Genomic DNA, 15,677 nt, shown 5'->3' with positions numbered 1-15,677 from the left:
AGTTGGCCTGGACAGTATACCAGTGGAGGCAGGGAGATGTTTAGGTAATATGGCTGTAGAATGTATAACTAGATTATTTAACAAATTCTTGGAAAGCGAGAAAGTGCCTGAGGAGTGGAGAAAAATCATATTAGTACCAATTTTCAAGAATAAGGGAGATGTGCAGAACTGCAGTAACTACAGGGGTATAAAGTATAAAATAAAGCCACACATATCATGAAGATATGGGAAAAAGTGACAGATGCTTAGCTGAGAGGAGAGCAGGCGATCTGTGAACAGGAATATGGTTTAATACCAGGAAAGAGTACTATAGATGCAATGTTTGCTTTAAGAGTGTTAATGGAGGAGTGCAGAGAAGGTCAGAAGGAACTGCATAGTGTGTTTGTGGACTTTAAAATTGTATGACAGGGTGCCAAGATAGTGGTTATGTTACTGCATAATGAAGTCGGAAGCAGCAAAAAGTATGTGAGTGTGGTGCAGGATGTGTATGGTGACAGTGTGACTGCTGTGAGGTGTGCTTTAGGAATGACAGCCTGTTTCAAGATGAGAGTGGGATTACATCAATGATTGACTTTGAGTCCTTACCTATTTGCAATGGTGATGGACAGCTTGACAGATTAGGTTAGACAGGAGTTTCCGTGGACTATGATACAGATGACATTGTGATCTGTAGTGAGAGTGGACAGCAGATTGAAACAAACTTTGAGAGGTGGAGGTAAGCATTGGAGAGAAGGGGAATGAAGGGGTTAGATGGAGTACATGTGTGTGAATGAGAGGGAAGGTGGTGGAAGGGTGTGACTACAAGAAAAGAGATGGTGAAGGTAGATGAATTTAAATACTTGGGTTCAACAGTCCAAAGCAACGGAGAGTGTAGCAGAGACATGAAGAACAGAGTGCAGGCAGCATGGACTGGGTGGAGAAGAGTGGTAGGAGTGATTGTGATAGAGGAGTACCTGCAAGTGTGAAAGGTAAGGTCTATAAAATGGTAATGAGACCAGCTATGTTGTATGGTTTGGAGACACTGGCACTGATGTAAAGACAGGAGGCAAAGCTGGAAGTGGCGGAGTTAAAGATGCTATAATTTTTGCTCAGAGTAATCAAGGCAGATGAGTAGGAATGAATATATTAAAGAGACAACACAGGTAGAACAATTTGGTGACCAAGTGAGAGAGGCTAGATTGAGATGGTTTGGGCAAGTGCAGAGAAGAGAAGAGGGGTATATCCAGAAAAGAATACTGAGGATAGAACCACCAAGCAAGAGGAAAAGAGAAAGGCCAAACAAGAGGTTTATGGTTGTTGTGAGGGAGGAAATGAAGGAAGTTGGTGTGGCAGAAAATGATGTAAAAGACTGATAGATGGAGTGGTGACCCCTAAATGGGAGCAGCTGGAAAAAGAAGAAATAACACAGGTATACATTGAAAAAATTATTGTGATTATTCAATGTGTTTTTTATATATGTATATTTATATATGTCACTGAATTCAAAAATAAAAAAACATTTTTCTCTTATCACATTAACATTTTTCCAAAAAACACACTTTTTAGCTTTTAATTAGTTTTTTTGTTATCGTTTTCACAGTATTATTGATTCAATATCAATTTTTATTTTAATTATTTGAATTTCTTTTTCTTCTCAGAAATCAGAAAATACAATAGCATGCTACTAATCAAATAAGTAACTAATATACAACCATTTATTTAGAATTAAACACAATAAAAGCAAACAAAAAAGAAAAAAAAACAAAGCAAAATGAGATTGAACTGCCACCCATGTACTATATGTTTAAAGCGAACAGTCATTTTATTCAGAAATAAGTTGAGAATATAACTGGAAGTGAACACAGTGGTGAGAAACAGCAGCAGTTAGCAGCATGTTAAGCGGTTAGAACCCTGACATGAATTTACATTGGGTTCAGTAGGGATGGCCAGCTTGAAAAAAAGGTATTGGTGCCAAAAACATCATCATACCTAGCTTCATGGATTCAGATAAAGTGCTGCAACCACCGCTTCGCTTCAAATTAAGCTTGGTATTAATGAAGCACTTTGTCAAATCCCCATTTAAAGATGGAGCCCGTTTTATATATTTGCACGAAAGTTTCCTGGTTTGTCTGAGGCTAAATTGACAGTGGGCATTTTTGTCAGACCTGATCCGAGAAAAATGATTTCTAATGCAGACTTTGATTAAACCATAGACCACATGTGTTACCTGTTCATATTTTACTGCCAAAATGAAATTGTGTAGGCTGAGTGATCAGCTACTATAAAAAATACTAAAATAAATGTAATTACCTTAAAATACATGGTTTTTTAACTAATAAAATATGTACAAAAAATGTTTACATATAATACATGTTGCATAAAAGAAAAGAAAATGGTTCTCGTAATTGCAAGCTGGTTGTATTGCTTAATTTATTTGTACTTGTTTGAAATAAAGCTTAATTTAAAAAAAAAGAAAGTGGTTTTCACCATATGTCTGACAAAAAATATATTCTCATACATTGATTCAGTTAATTGATACTGGCAATTAAAACACTGGATAATTGTACATATACATGTGCTTAGTGGTCTGAGTCAGTGTTAATTATTAAAGTGCTGTTAAAATATACATTTATCATATTCAAAAAAGTTTTGTTTTTTGTATACAGTGTACCAGCATGATATTCTTAATTCATGAGGTGTAATTATAAATATGGATTACAATTTTAATTATGCATTACTTGTTTCTTGCCTAAATATATACTGTAGCGTATGACACACAAAAAGAAATAATAAACACAGTACAAACAGATCTACAGTGTATCATTTAAAATCGGGAACAAAACAACTTTAACATTTATTCATGAAAAGAGAAAATTGGAGTAGAAATCCTTTGAATTTTATAAGGTACCATATTTCATTACGAAAATGCACAGCATGATATTTCCCTTTTCAAATCTCATACACAACCAAAACACAAATTCTTTATTTTCTTCTGAAATATAAATACACCATTTCACAATATTTCATCATACTTGCAGATAAAAATATGTTGGTTTAGATAGCTGAAAGGTGAGCAAAATATGTTTTGATGATCAATAAAGAATGTGGAGTTTTAATTTGCTAAGAGTTTTCTTTCTGCTTATAAGTGTGCTGAAAATTGTACTCGCCTCTTGCGATTTCTTAGATGCATTACACAGCTGACTCCACAAACTCTCTTAGAAAGCTGCCATACTTTTTTTTTTTTAGAAATTTGGATATGACAACCTGCTTGGGGATTAAATAAAGTGGTCCTCGTAGTTTGTAGAGACGTTTTCAGATAGCCACTTTGTTGAAGTGTCTGATAATATTCTTGACATTCACTGTCAAGGATTTTGTTCCCACATTGTACTTGCTCTTAAGCAAATGCAGAGAGAATGTTGCTTAATAATTTACTTCAAGAGACAAGCTTTTACATTGCGTCCTGCTAAAATAATATTTTAAAGTTGCCAAACAAAGTGAACTCCTCAAGGTATGTTGCAAATCAATCAGGTCTTTAAAATCACGTGCTGTAGATATATATAATATTTGAATTATTGTGTAAGGAGTGTTTATTATATACACAACTTCCATTTGCCTCAATAATTGTCTAATATTATAATGCTTCAAATAATACAAAGATACCGTAGATGATTATACTTCATTTTACTGTTATTAATCTTCTTTTCTGGCCAACAATTTGTCTCATGCAATCTTTTGAATGTATAATATGATGATAAAGTTACCTGAATAAAATAAAAGTATTTTACCATAAGGCCACTAGACCTAGAACAGAGCTATAAAAAACTGACTGAATGGAGCTTTTTTTTGGCCAGCAAAATATTTACTAAAAATGATTCATGTTCTGTTTTGTCATGCCATCAATATGAACCATTCAGCTACTCAATATTCAGGAGTCAATATTTGTAATTCCCTTGCCTAAATGTTCATAAAATTATTCACCTGGTTCACATCATAAATTGATAAAATGAAGCAGGATATATAACATGTAGGAATCATCTTGAGCATGTCACCATTGATCCCCTTTCCTTCCTATCCCATCCGATAAAATAGTGAGTCAGTTCCCATGTCTCTCATGAGAATACATGCCTGTAAGTGTCAACCAATTTCTGCATAAATTCAATAAAATCTTTGTCAAAGACCATGTCCTATTGGCAAATAATTCTGACAAGGAGAAATTCATATTTGATTTGGATGTTTAACATTTAGGTCACTTTTTTATTCCGAAATCAGCTTAGCTTTTCCGTTGGTAATGGTGCACAATGAGATCAATTCAGACCTAGGGTGCCAGACTCAGTTGCAGTTCTTATTACGTATTTTCCTATATATCTGGCCAACACTGTCAAAAACACAATGCCCACATAATACTTAAATTATTTATATTATTATTTTAATTATATTCAATCAAAGAATTTAGTCAACTCAAAAAAATTAATAATTCAAACTAAACTAACAGCATTAACTTATTTAAAAGACCCATACTATCAATAGTGTGTATAGTGGGAGTGAGACAAAAAAATACAAGAGCAGGAGCAAAATAACTGGGCAAGACACCTCAAAGGTCCAAACAATTCTATGCTAAAACTTTTAAACATTCATTGCAACAAGCAAATGACATTTGGTGTCCTTACTGATCAGCATTAATTAAAAATAACTGCCCAAAGTATGATTTTCATTTTGTTGTTTTGATGGATTAAAATCATCATTTTAATAGAGTTTTCTACATTGGCCTACTATTTTCGACTGCCTCCATCAGCAGACACGTTCACACTAATTCAGGTGTAGTGCATCAAGAGCTTGTCCAAAACAGTTTTCGTGCACACAGCTTAAAAAGTGAAGCATAACTTAAAATGCTGAAAAGAACACACACCTTTAAATACATGATTTATTTGAGCTCTGTTGACATGCACAATCTCTCAATCAATAGCTGTCACTAGACGTCCAAAACACGCATGTGCATGATAATAACTGCAGCAGCAGGTAAGATGTTCATGAAATAATGCAATAATAATTGAGAAATACTTCAATACTTTTGCAAAATAACAAAATACTTTTGGCAAATAAAATTCTTTTTAGAAATAAAGCAATAATTATTGTTTAATAACATAATACTTTGTAAAATAATATTTTTGAGTGTCAGAAATAAACTTCGGTGGGAGAGTGCTTCAAGGGCTATCTACAAAATAGCTGTAACAAACATGAAAAGTACAATTGGGGAAAATTATTATTGTAAGTAGCAGAGATTTATATACAGTAGGTCTTTCTTTAAGGAGTAGGCTAAGGAGTTGTCAGGTCAGTTAACAGACAGTGCTATTAATCTTTTGACACATTTATTAGGGAAAAACCAGATTCATAGCCATAAAATGAACCACAAATTGAAACCCACAGTTCTTTCCCTTATTGTTTTTCGCTTTAATTTGTTTCTTGCTCAAGGACTATAATTGTAACAAAGGTCTTTCCTTTGGTAGTTTAATAGTCCAAGTTCAGACAGTTTAGTGCTTTTTATTTAAATGCCATTGTGCTGATATCATAGTTCACACTCAGCCATGACCATAAAAGGGCAGCATCTGATGAAAAACACAGAACAATAAATCAAAGCAATGAGAAGTAAAAAGAAATAACTACTACAGTTTTGTTTAGATAATGCAAAAATACTTCTATTACTCATTTACTCTTATGTAACAAGACCTTAACAAAAACTTCTTTGGGTCATCACAACACTTACAAAGCATCAGTAACATGTTCATTCATCTCTGAAATGTGACCTACTAAAAAAAGTTCACTTTCCAGGGGTCTGACGTGGCATACCTGAGACACATCTTTATATTACATATTTAATATAAGACCTGTGAATCCTTCATATTAACAAGTAATTTTACCATCATGTCAACATGCCACACTGCACAGAGATAAATAAGTGATGTTTTATAAGTGTTATGAAGACCAAAAGATGCCATCGCTAAGGTCTTGTTATATAAGAGTAAATGAATAATAGATTTTATTAGAGAATACATTTTTGCAGTACCTAAACTAAAGTGGCTGCTAAGTGTATGTGCCCAAATCCAACTAACATACTTAAACAGATTTGCATATAACGTAATATTGTAAGTTGCAACCTTAAAGATATATTGCAAAGCAGAAAAAGTAGAACAAGCAATTGATTGTGCAAGTTAGGGGAGAATGGTTATTTTTATACTTTTCAGCTGAACTTATTGAAACTTACTGAAAAAAACAGGATTACTACTGCCAGATAAAATTATTTCTCAGTTTACTCCCTTACAGGTTTCGTAAAACTTGAATATTGTATTTTCATATGAGCTAGCAGGATAGACAGCGAGACAAGGAAACAGCAGTAGGCAACCCACAGTTTGGACCTGTGCCCTTTACAAATTACGTTTTTGATGAACAAAACAGAAACTTTGGGCATCCTGATCTAAAACTTGACTACTTCACTCTGTCTATGCAGGAGTCTACTGGGAGTAATGTTACCATATTGCCAGTCTCTTAAGGGTTCTTTTGTATGTCTTCTTGAATTAACTGTGTATTCTGACTTATTTTTGAGTTTCAGCTTTCAGAATCTGAGTGAGCTTGCAGATTGAGTTTTGTTCTCAGTAAACTTGAGTTCTATTTCAAAACGCTTGATCATAAACCTGCATGCTATTGATCTCATGAGCCTGTTATGGTCTCTGACTAATCAGCTTTAAAATGTATGATTCCATTGTCAGTAAACATGTCTTTCAACTTGTAATGATCCCCGAGTATTTTATTCTTTCTCTAACACCTGAACCTCAGCTGAAGTGGTGCTTATTATGTTCAACAACTGACCGATACAGTGGAAAAATCGGGTGCCCCTACTTGCAGCAATACACATGGAAGTGAGTGATAGCATCATCATCATCATTATCATCATGGATCAAAAAATTGAGAAAATAAAAAGTTTGAACATAATTATTACTAATAAACAAAGCTGAGGTCATTATTAGCAAAAAACAAATTGTTTTGGGAATAAGCAGATTCTTGGAGGGGACTCGTAGTTTATAAATATGTGGACATAATATACATACTTTCCTTGTAATATTTGAATATTTTTAGCCTGTAACATCCTTGATTAAGTCATTCATCTTCTACAGAACTGTATAACGTAATATACAACAGCTCATCGCATTTATGTATGAGCTAGCCATTCCTCACATCTTCGCTTGAGTATGAGTGAAACAGGACAGTGAGAAGGACCCCACTCAGCTCTCTACTCCTGACATTAGTCTTTCCCCTCACATCGGCCTCTAGCCTCTGTCTCGGATTAGCGTAAATATATCGCTTCTGCAAGCGAACAATGATTCTTAGTGCAATGAGCGAAGTTGCAAAATCAACTAGAATGTTCAAGAAAATTATAGAAAAAGAAAGATCTAAATCCGTGAAGTAGTTCTCTCATTCATTAACTAAATGGAGTTAAGGTTAAACTACGAGGCAGACGCATGAGTAAGGAGGGCCCTGCCCCCCTCCCCGCAGCACGATCAGTATCTCTCGGATTTGTGCTAATAAATCGGTACCACAAACGAACTATGATACTTAGCGTGATGAGAAAGTCGCAAAATCAACAGAATGTTCAAGCAAATTATGGAAAAAAGCACAATCTAAATCCGTTAAGTAGTTCTCTCTTGAAAAGCCAACAGAAATACAAACGTGTCTAAAAAACTTTAAGAAATTTCATACTTGGACCACGAAGCAAGCACCTATGGGCCAAGGGTAACCTACATTCCAAATTTCAAGTCCTAAGTCCTCATGGTTCAGGAGATTTTATGATGAGTGAGTCAGTGGTATTTGGCTTATATATATATACTAGCAGAATACCCGCGCTTCGCAGCGGAGAAGTAGTGTGTTAAAGAAGTTATGAAAAGAAAAGCAAACATTTTAAAAATAACGTAAGATGATTGTTAATGTAATTGTTTTGTCATTGATATGAGTGTTGTTGTCATATCTATCTATTTATATATATATATATATATATATATATATATATATATATATATATATATCAAAATAGCTGCGATTGGCAGCGAGAAGTAAAAAGAAAAGGAAACATTTTAATAATAACGTAACATGATTGACAATGTAATTGTTTTGTAATTGTCATGAGTGTTGCTGGCATATATATATATATATATATATATATATACACACACACACAGACACATATATAAACATATATATACATATAAACATACTGTATATATACACACACACATATATACATACTGTATATACAACATATACATATCTACATATATACTGTATATACACATATATATACAAATCTACATATATATATCTACATATATATATATTAGGTGGGACTCGATTAAAAAATTAATCCAATTAATTAGAGGCTGTGTAAGAATTAATCTTGATTAATCGTATGTAATCGCACGTAAATTTGCCCCAAATCGCAAATGTTTTTTTTTATTTAAAACGGTTTTAGTGGGCGACAGAATCAAATAATAGACATGGACATGAATATTGTAAACTGAAGCTGTTTTAATTTCTGAAAAAAAAGCTTTTAAACTGCATTTGAATTCAAAACAGAAACAAAAATATCATCCCTGGTTAAAATTGGGCAGACTTAAAAATAAAGTGGTAGTTTAAGTACTTTAAGTACATTTTCAGAATAGTATTGTCTTTAAATAATAATAACCAAAATTTCACCATAAAGTGCAGTTTTTCCTCTTAAAAAAATAAGTCAGAAACATAAAAGGTAATTTGACGAGCTTACTCTTTAAAGTCTGAGTAACATTAGCCAAAATTATTTTGTACATTAGGCTAAAACAGTGTGATCATTGAACATTTTGTAATTAGATGTATTTAGAATTACTAACGGTCACGGAAGTCCAATGATCCCCAGTAAGAGCCACAAAGTCCGCTTTCTGTAATGCATCTAATTTTGCTTGCTTTTCAGTGTGCACAAAACCATGCTTTTATCAAGGCTTCGCGGGTAGTCGAAATGATCAGTCGTAGGAGCGCTTTATTCCGACTCTAACATTTTTGTAGCTGTGATGTGTGCATCAGTGTAATGGATGTACCAGGAAATCATACATTGACAAAAGTTCCCGTTTGCTTGGAATTGAAAGTTTGATTAAATGCGTTATTTTTTAACGCGTTATGGAGTACATGCATCGAAGCTTCTCAACTGTGCTTGTGCTAAGAAAGGGAAAATTTTAAAAATAACGTAACATGATTCTGCGTTAACCTAATATTTTTTCATACGTCCCAAACCAAGGAGATGGGAAGGTAAAATGAATCGGTAGCGCGTACATAGTCAGTACATCCCCTCTCGGGAATCGAACCTCGGCGTTAGAGGCGAAGACTCTACAATTGCGCCACCGCTTGTCTATGCTAAAGTATGTATTGTAGATCGGGCTATAGATATACATTTATATATATATACCCGTGTATCGCAGTGGAGAAGTAGAAGTTATGAAAAAGAAAAGGGAACATTTTAAAAATAACGTAACATGATTGTCAATATACAGTAATTGTTTTGTGAGTGTTATTGAATGTTGCTGTCATCAAGGATTTGATTATCATTATTTCTTTCAATCAGGCTCGTATTTGTACGATGTGTTCAAGTTACATTCCGTGTTTGTCAATCGTTCTAAAGATAAGAGGTTTCATTCATCGATTAGTTTCTTACTGCATCAATAAACAGCTCGTCTTCCTTTTTATCTGTGATGTGACAAACTGCATGCACGGGTTTTTTTTACACTGTCTTCCTTTAGCGGGACATTCACTTTTTCCACCGTGTGCTTTGTTTCCACAGTAGCTGCATTTATGAATATGCTTATCAGACGCTTCATATTTTTGCTGTCTTTTCAATTGTGTAATTCGGTTTTGTTCAGCTCTTTGGAACTGTTGCTTTTTATCTGTGCACTGCATCAGTTCACGTGAGCCACTCGGTGTACTTGCATCGAAGGTTCCCAGCTGTGCTGGTGCCATCTCGTGCTATGTCCATAGCTTTATTTAATGTTACCTTAGTCCTGGCACTTAAAACTTTCTCTCGCAGTTTCGCTGAGTTTGTGTCAAACACCACCCTGACCATCTCATCTTCCTCTCCATAAGCACAGTCCTTCACCCGTGAATATTTACCCGTGGCAGTTTGCTATTGGATTGCCGCTGACGGATGGCCTTATATGGGCAGGCACTAAATTACAAACGCCAGCGGCAGCCTGTCTATGAACTTAATTTAAAGTGTAGGTTTACATCGTGCTTTTTTCCGAAGTAGCAGAACTCGCTTCTTATTGTTTCGCTGCCTTCTCAATTATATAATGCATGTTTTCTTGAGCGCTTTTTTGAGGTCTTCCTGGTTTTCTATGTACTGCGTGATTACGTGGGAGGCGTGATGATGTCACACGAAACTCAGACCCCACGGCGTTGAAGCTCATCTCCATTACAGTAAATGGAGAAAAACTGCTTCCAGTTATGACCATTACGCGTAGAATTTCGATATAAAACCTGTCCAACTTTTGTAAGGAAGCTGTAAGGAATCAACCTGCCAAATTTCAGCCTTCCACCCACACGGGAAGTTGGAGAATTAGTGATGAGTCAGTGAGTGAGTGAGTGAGTCAGTGAGTGAGTCAGTGAGTGAGGGCTTTGCCTTTTATTAGTATAGATATAGCAAAATACCCACGCTTCGCAGTGGCGAACTACTGCATTAAAATTTTTATTAAGTAGAAAATTAAACCTTTTTAAACCAAGGGAAAATATGCCAGTAATTATTTGTAAAGAATCTCTTTGTATACCATGTTGTCAGTTTGGCCCTCCGGTTGTAACATGACCAAGCTGTGCGCTGAGCTTACTCGTGAGCATGCAACTTACAGTTGGCCATGTGAACAGTAATCTTGTCTCAAATCTCACAGCTTGGATTGCTGCTGTCATAATCAGTTTGAGTTTCATGGTTTGTTTCAATTATGACAGTATTTGCAGGATTTGTTGTATTGAAGTGACATTCGGCATCTGTCAAGCGTTGTAAGCACACAACCGGTTTCAGCGATAAAATCACATCCAGCTTTTGAGAGTTTAAACATTCATAAACATCAAAGTGTCCACTACTGAAATCGTCACCTGTGAATCTAAGATGTTTAAGAGGCATTGGCGGTTGTCGAAAGGTGTAAAATATTTGGCTATTTCAGTACACTTGAAAGCGACAACCGAACAATTCAGTGGCAGCCATCAACTCACATGCAGAACCATAGGTGAAGGGCTTAAGCATTTCACTCTTCTAGTGCTCCTGTGTAGTATAATTATCTCCTGTACCGTCATTAGTCCACACCTTGAACCAGTCCCAGTCATTCAATACATAAGACACAATGTTCCTCCAGATATCAAGAGTGAGCCTGATATGGCCGTGCAATATGTAACAAAGAGAATGGAAAAGGTAGGTGCCATCTCCGGGCATGGAAACCACTCAGTAAGTGACAGTTCTTTGATCGATAGTGATCACCTCGATAGACATGGTAATGGGGGTTGGAATGATAAAGGAAATGGGTACCTGAGAAATGTAAAGTAAGTCTAAAATACCTATACAATAACTATAATTGTAATAAACAAACAATAAAACAGCGGAGAAGCCGTGGATTAAACAAAAAGGCTGTAGTTATCAGTAGGGAGACGTGAATCCCGTGGTGAAGCAAGGAAGGGAATGTAGAGACCGGAGCGATGGACGGTCTTATATAGGCAGGCAGCCAACAACGTGGGAGGCATTGGGATGGTGGACCCAACGCCACCTCACACGGTGGTCGAGCTGCAGGCTATGGACGTATATATGTACATAAGTAGGATTCAGTTAGCGTTGGGAACCCGTGTACCAAATTTCTTGAAGATGGGCCCATAAGTAGCAAAGACTGTTGAAAAGTTCAATATGGCGGCCAACAGTGGCATCATACCACCGAAATAAGTACGTACATTGGTTTCGGTTAGTGCAGGGAAGCCACCTACCAAATTTCGTGAAGATGGGGCCATAAATAAGAAAGTTCAACATGGCGGACGTTGTTGACTGTTATGACCATTACGCGTAGAATTTTGAAATGAAACCTGCTTAACTTTTGTAAGTAAGCTGTAAGGAATGAGCCTGCCAAATTTCAGCTTTCTACCTACACGGGAAGTTGGAGAATTAGTGACGTAGGAAAGTTTAATATGGCGGCTGACAGTGGCGTCATACCACCAAAATAAGTACGTACATTGGTTTCGGTTAGCTCAGGGAAGCCACCTACCAAATTTCGTGAAGATGGGGTCATAAATAAGAAAGTTCAACATGGCGGATATTGTTGACCGTTATGACCGTTACGCGTAGAATTTCGAAATGAAACCTGATAAACTTTTGTAAGTAAGCTGTAATGAATGAGCCTGCTAAATTTCAGTCTTCTACCTACACGGGAAGTTGGAGAATTAGTGACATTGGAAAGTTCAATATGGCGGCCGACAGTGGTGTCATACCAATGAAATAAGTACGTACATTGGTTTCCGTTAAAAGTTCAATATGGCGGCCAACAGTGGCGTCATACCACCGAAATAAGTATGTACATTGGTTTCGGTTAGCGCAGGGAAGCTGCCTACCACATTTCGTGAAGATGGGGCCATGAATAAGAAAGTTCAATATGGCGGGCGTTGTTGACCGTTATGACCGTTATGCGTAGAATTTCGAAATGAAACCTGCTTAAGTTTTGTAAGTAAGCTGTAAGGAATGGGTCTGCCAAATTTCAGCCTTTTACCTACACGGGAAGTTGGAGAATTAGTGACGTTTGGAAAATTCAATATGGCGGTCGACAGTGGCGTCATATCACTGAAACAAGTACGTACATCGGTTTTGGTTAGCGCAGGGAAGCCGCCTACCAAATTTCCTGAAGATGTGGCCATAAATAAGAAAGTTCAACATGGCGAAAGTTGTCGATCGTTATCGACTGTTATGACCGTTACGTGTAGAATTTCGAAATGAAACCTGCCCAACTTTTGTAAGTAAGCTGTAAGGAATAAGCCTGCCAAATCTCAGCCTTCTACCCACACGGGAACTTGGAGAATTAGTGATGAGTCAGTGAGTCAGTCAGTCAGTCAGTCAGTGAGGGCTTTGCCTTTTATTAGTATAGATATATATATATATATATATATATACTGTATATATATACTGTATATACATACATACATACATACATACATACGTATATATATATATATATATATTGTAATAAATCAAGAGTCTTTTCAAACTAGAAAAAGGTTTGGGGTATGTCCCCATATATTGTCGTCCAGACAGAGAATGAAAAAGTTGATTCAAAATGACTTTTCAGTACAAAGTGAATACATGACTGCAACAAGATGGCGTTTTTATAACAGATGGGATGATGGGAAAGGAAATGGTTGTCAGGAAGTGACGATTGGAGGCGGGACCATGGAACCAACGTCACCAAGAGTAGACCAGAATAATCGAGTGTGGAACCGGAAATGACGTCATCAGACTGGAACCGGAAGTGACGTCATCGCGGCCATTTTGGATTTGAACTGGAAAGTGTTTTATTTTTCTTCCGGTTTTCTGTAGATAGAAAGAGATTCAGGTAAGTACCACGTGATAAACCCTTGTCTCGCGAGATTTCACTCACCTTTAGGCTCTTTGACTGCCTCCTACTCGCACGTGTGTGACATGACCCCCCCCTCAGCCCAGACCCATCCGGTCGGGCGATCTGCACCGAGAGGTCGTGGACCGGAGAGAGCATCTGCGTTGGCCTGTAAGGAACCCCTACGATAAGTAACGCTAAAACGGTATGGTTGAAGATCCAAAAACCACCTAGTGACACGAGGATTTGACTCCCGATGAAGGGACATCCACTGTAAAGCGGCATGATCCGTTATCAGAGTGAACTCTCGCCCCAATAGGTAGTACCTTAATGATGTAATAGCCCACTTAATCGCCAGAGCCTCACGCTCCACCGCAGCATACTTCATCTCCGGTCCAGCAGTTTCCGCTCAGATACATAATGGGGTGTTCAGCACCGTCGATACATTGGCTCAACACGGCACCCAATCCTGTGGCGATGCATCGGTCTGGAGAACAAAGGAAGAGAAAAATCAGGAGATTTTAATACAGGTGCTGACGTAAGGGCCAATTTTAAGTCACCAAATGCTTTATCTACTTTATCATCCCATACCACTTTAACAGGTGCTCGCTTCTTTGTCAAATTGGATAAGGGCGTAGCAATTTCTGAGAAATGAGGTACAAAGCGCGATAGTATCCAGCTAATCCCAAAAATGCTTGTACTTGCCGCTTATTTATCGGACGGGGCCAATTAATGATGGCATCAATTTTAAGACATTGTGGCTTCACGACACCTCCCCCCACTAGGTAGCCCAAATATTTGGCTTCTTTCAATCCAAAGAAACATTTCTTTGGATTAATACGCAACCCTGCTGCTGCCAGTGTGGAAAGCACCGTTTTCACCTGCCGTACATGATCCTTCCATGTGCTGGAATAGATGACAACGTCATCTAGGTAGGCGGCACAAAAGGAATTGTGGGGCCGTAGCAGTGTGTCTACCAGACGCTGGAAAGTAGCTGGCGCCCCGTGCAAACCAAATGGAAGGACCCTATACTGCCAATGTCCACTGGGAGGGCTAAAGCGGTTTTTCTTTTGCAGAATCCGTTAAGGGAATTTGCCAATACCCTTTTGTCATGTCAAGGGTAGTTAGGAATTGAGCGTTTCCTAGCCGATCGAGCAGGTCATCTACTCGCGGCATCGGATCGCATCAAATTTAGAGACCTGATTGAGTCGGAAGTCATTACAGAACCTCCAAGACCCATCGGGTTTAGAAACTAGAACAATTGGACTAGACCAAGGGCTATAGCTTTCTTCGATAACCCCTAAATCCAGCATTCGCCTAATTTCTAACTCCACTTCCGCTTTCTTTGCCTCCGGGAGTCTGTAAGGTCTCTCCCTGACAATCACTCCAGGGTCCGTAATAATATCATGTGCAATCAACGCAGTACGTCCAGGTAATTCGTCCACCACCTCAGGTACAGACAAGATAGCTTTTTCGAGATCTTGTCTCTGTTCGGGTGTCAAATCGGGACCAAAATTAAGTTTGGCACAGGACATAAAAAGTGAACTAGGCTGTCCGGAGGAGGGATCAGGCTCCCTTTCCTTCCACGGTTTCAGCAAGTTAATATGATATACTCTTTCACTCGGTCGACGATTAGGTTGTTTAACTAAATAGTCGAGACCTTCTTTCTTTAATTTCATAAGGTCCTTGCCAATGAGCTAATAATTTATAATGGGAGGTTGGGACTAATACCATAACACGATCACCCGGGACAAATTCCCGAATGGTGGTGTTTCTATTATAATAACGTGACTGTGCTGCTTGCGCTTTTTCTAAATTATCTTTTAGGATAGGTCGGATTTTCTCTAGCCTATCGCGTAACTGCGCGATATATTCAAGAATATTCGAGGTAGGGAGTACCTCCTCCTCCCAACCTTCTTTTAACATGTCCAAAATCCCCCTGGGTTGTCTTCCATATAATAATTCAAAAGGAGAAAACCCTGTTGAGGTTTGAGGGACTTCCCTGTAGGCAAACAAAACGAGGGGAAGCAACTGATCCCAGTTTCTCCCGTCCTCGCTAACTAC

This window comes from Polypterus senegalus, chromosome 4, assembly GCF_016835505.1.
Source record: "Polypterus senegalus isolate Bchr_013 chromosome 4, ASM1683550v1, whole genome shotgun sequence".
In the NCBI taxonomy this organism is placed as follows: Eukaryota; Metazoa; Chordata; class Cladistia; order Polypteriformes; family Polypteridae; genus Polypterus; species Polypterus senegalus.
The sequence above is the reverse complement of the archived record's forward strand: the minus strand, read 5'-3'. Positions refer to the sequence as shown.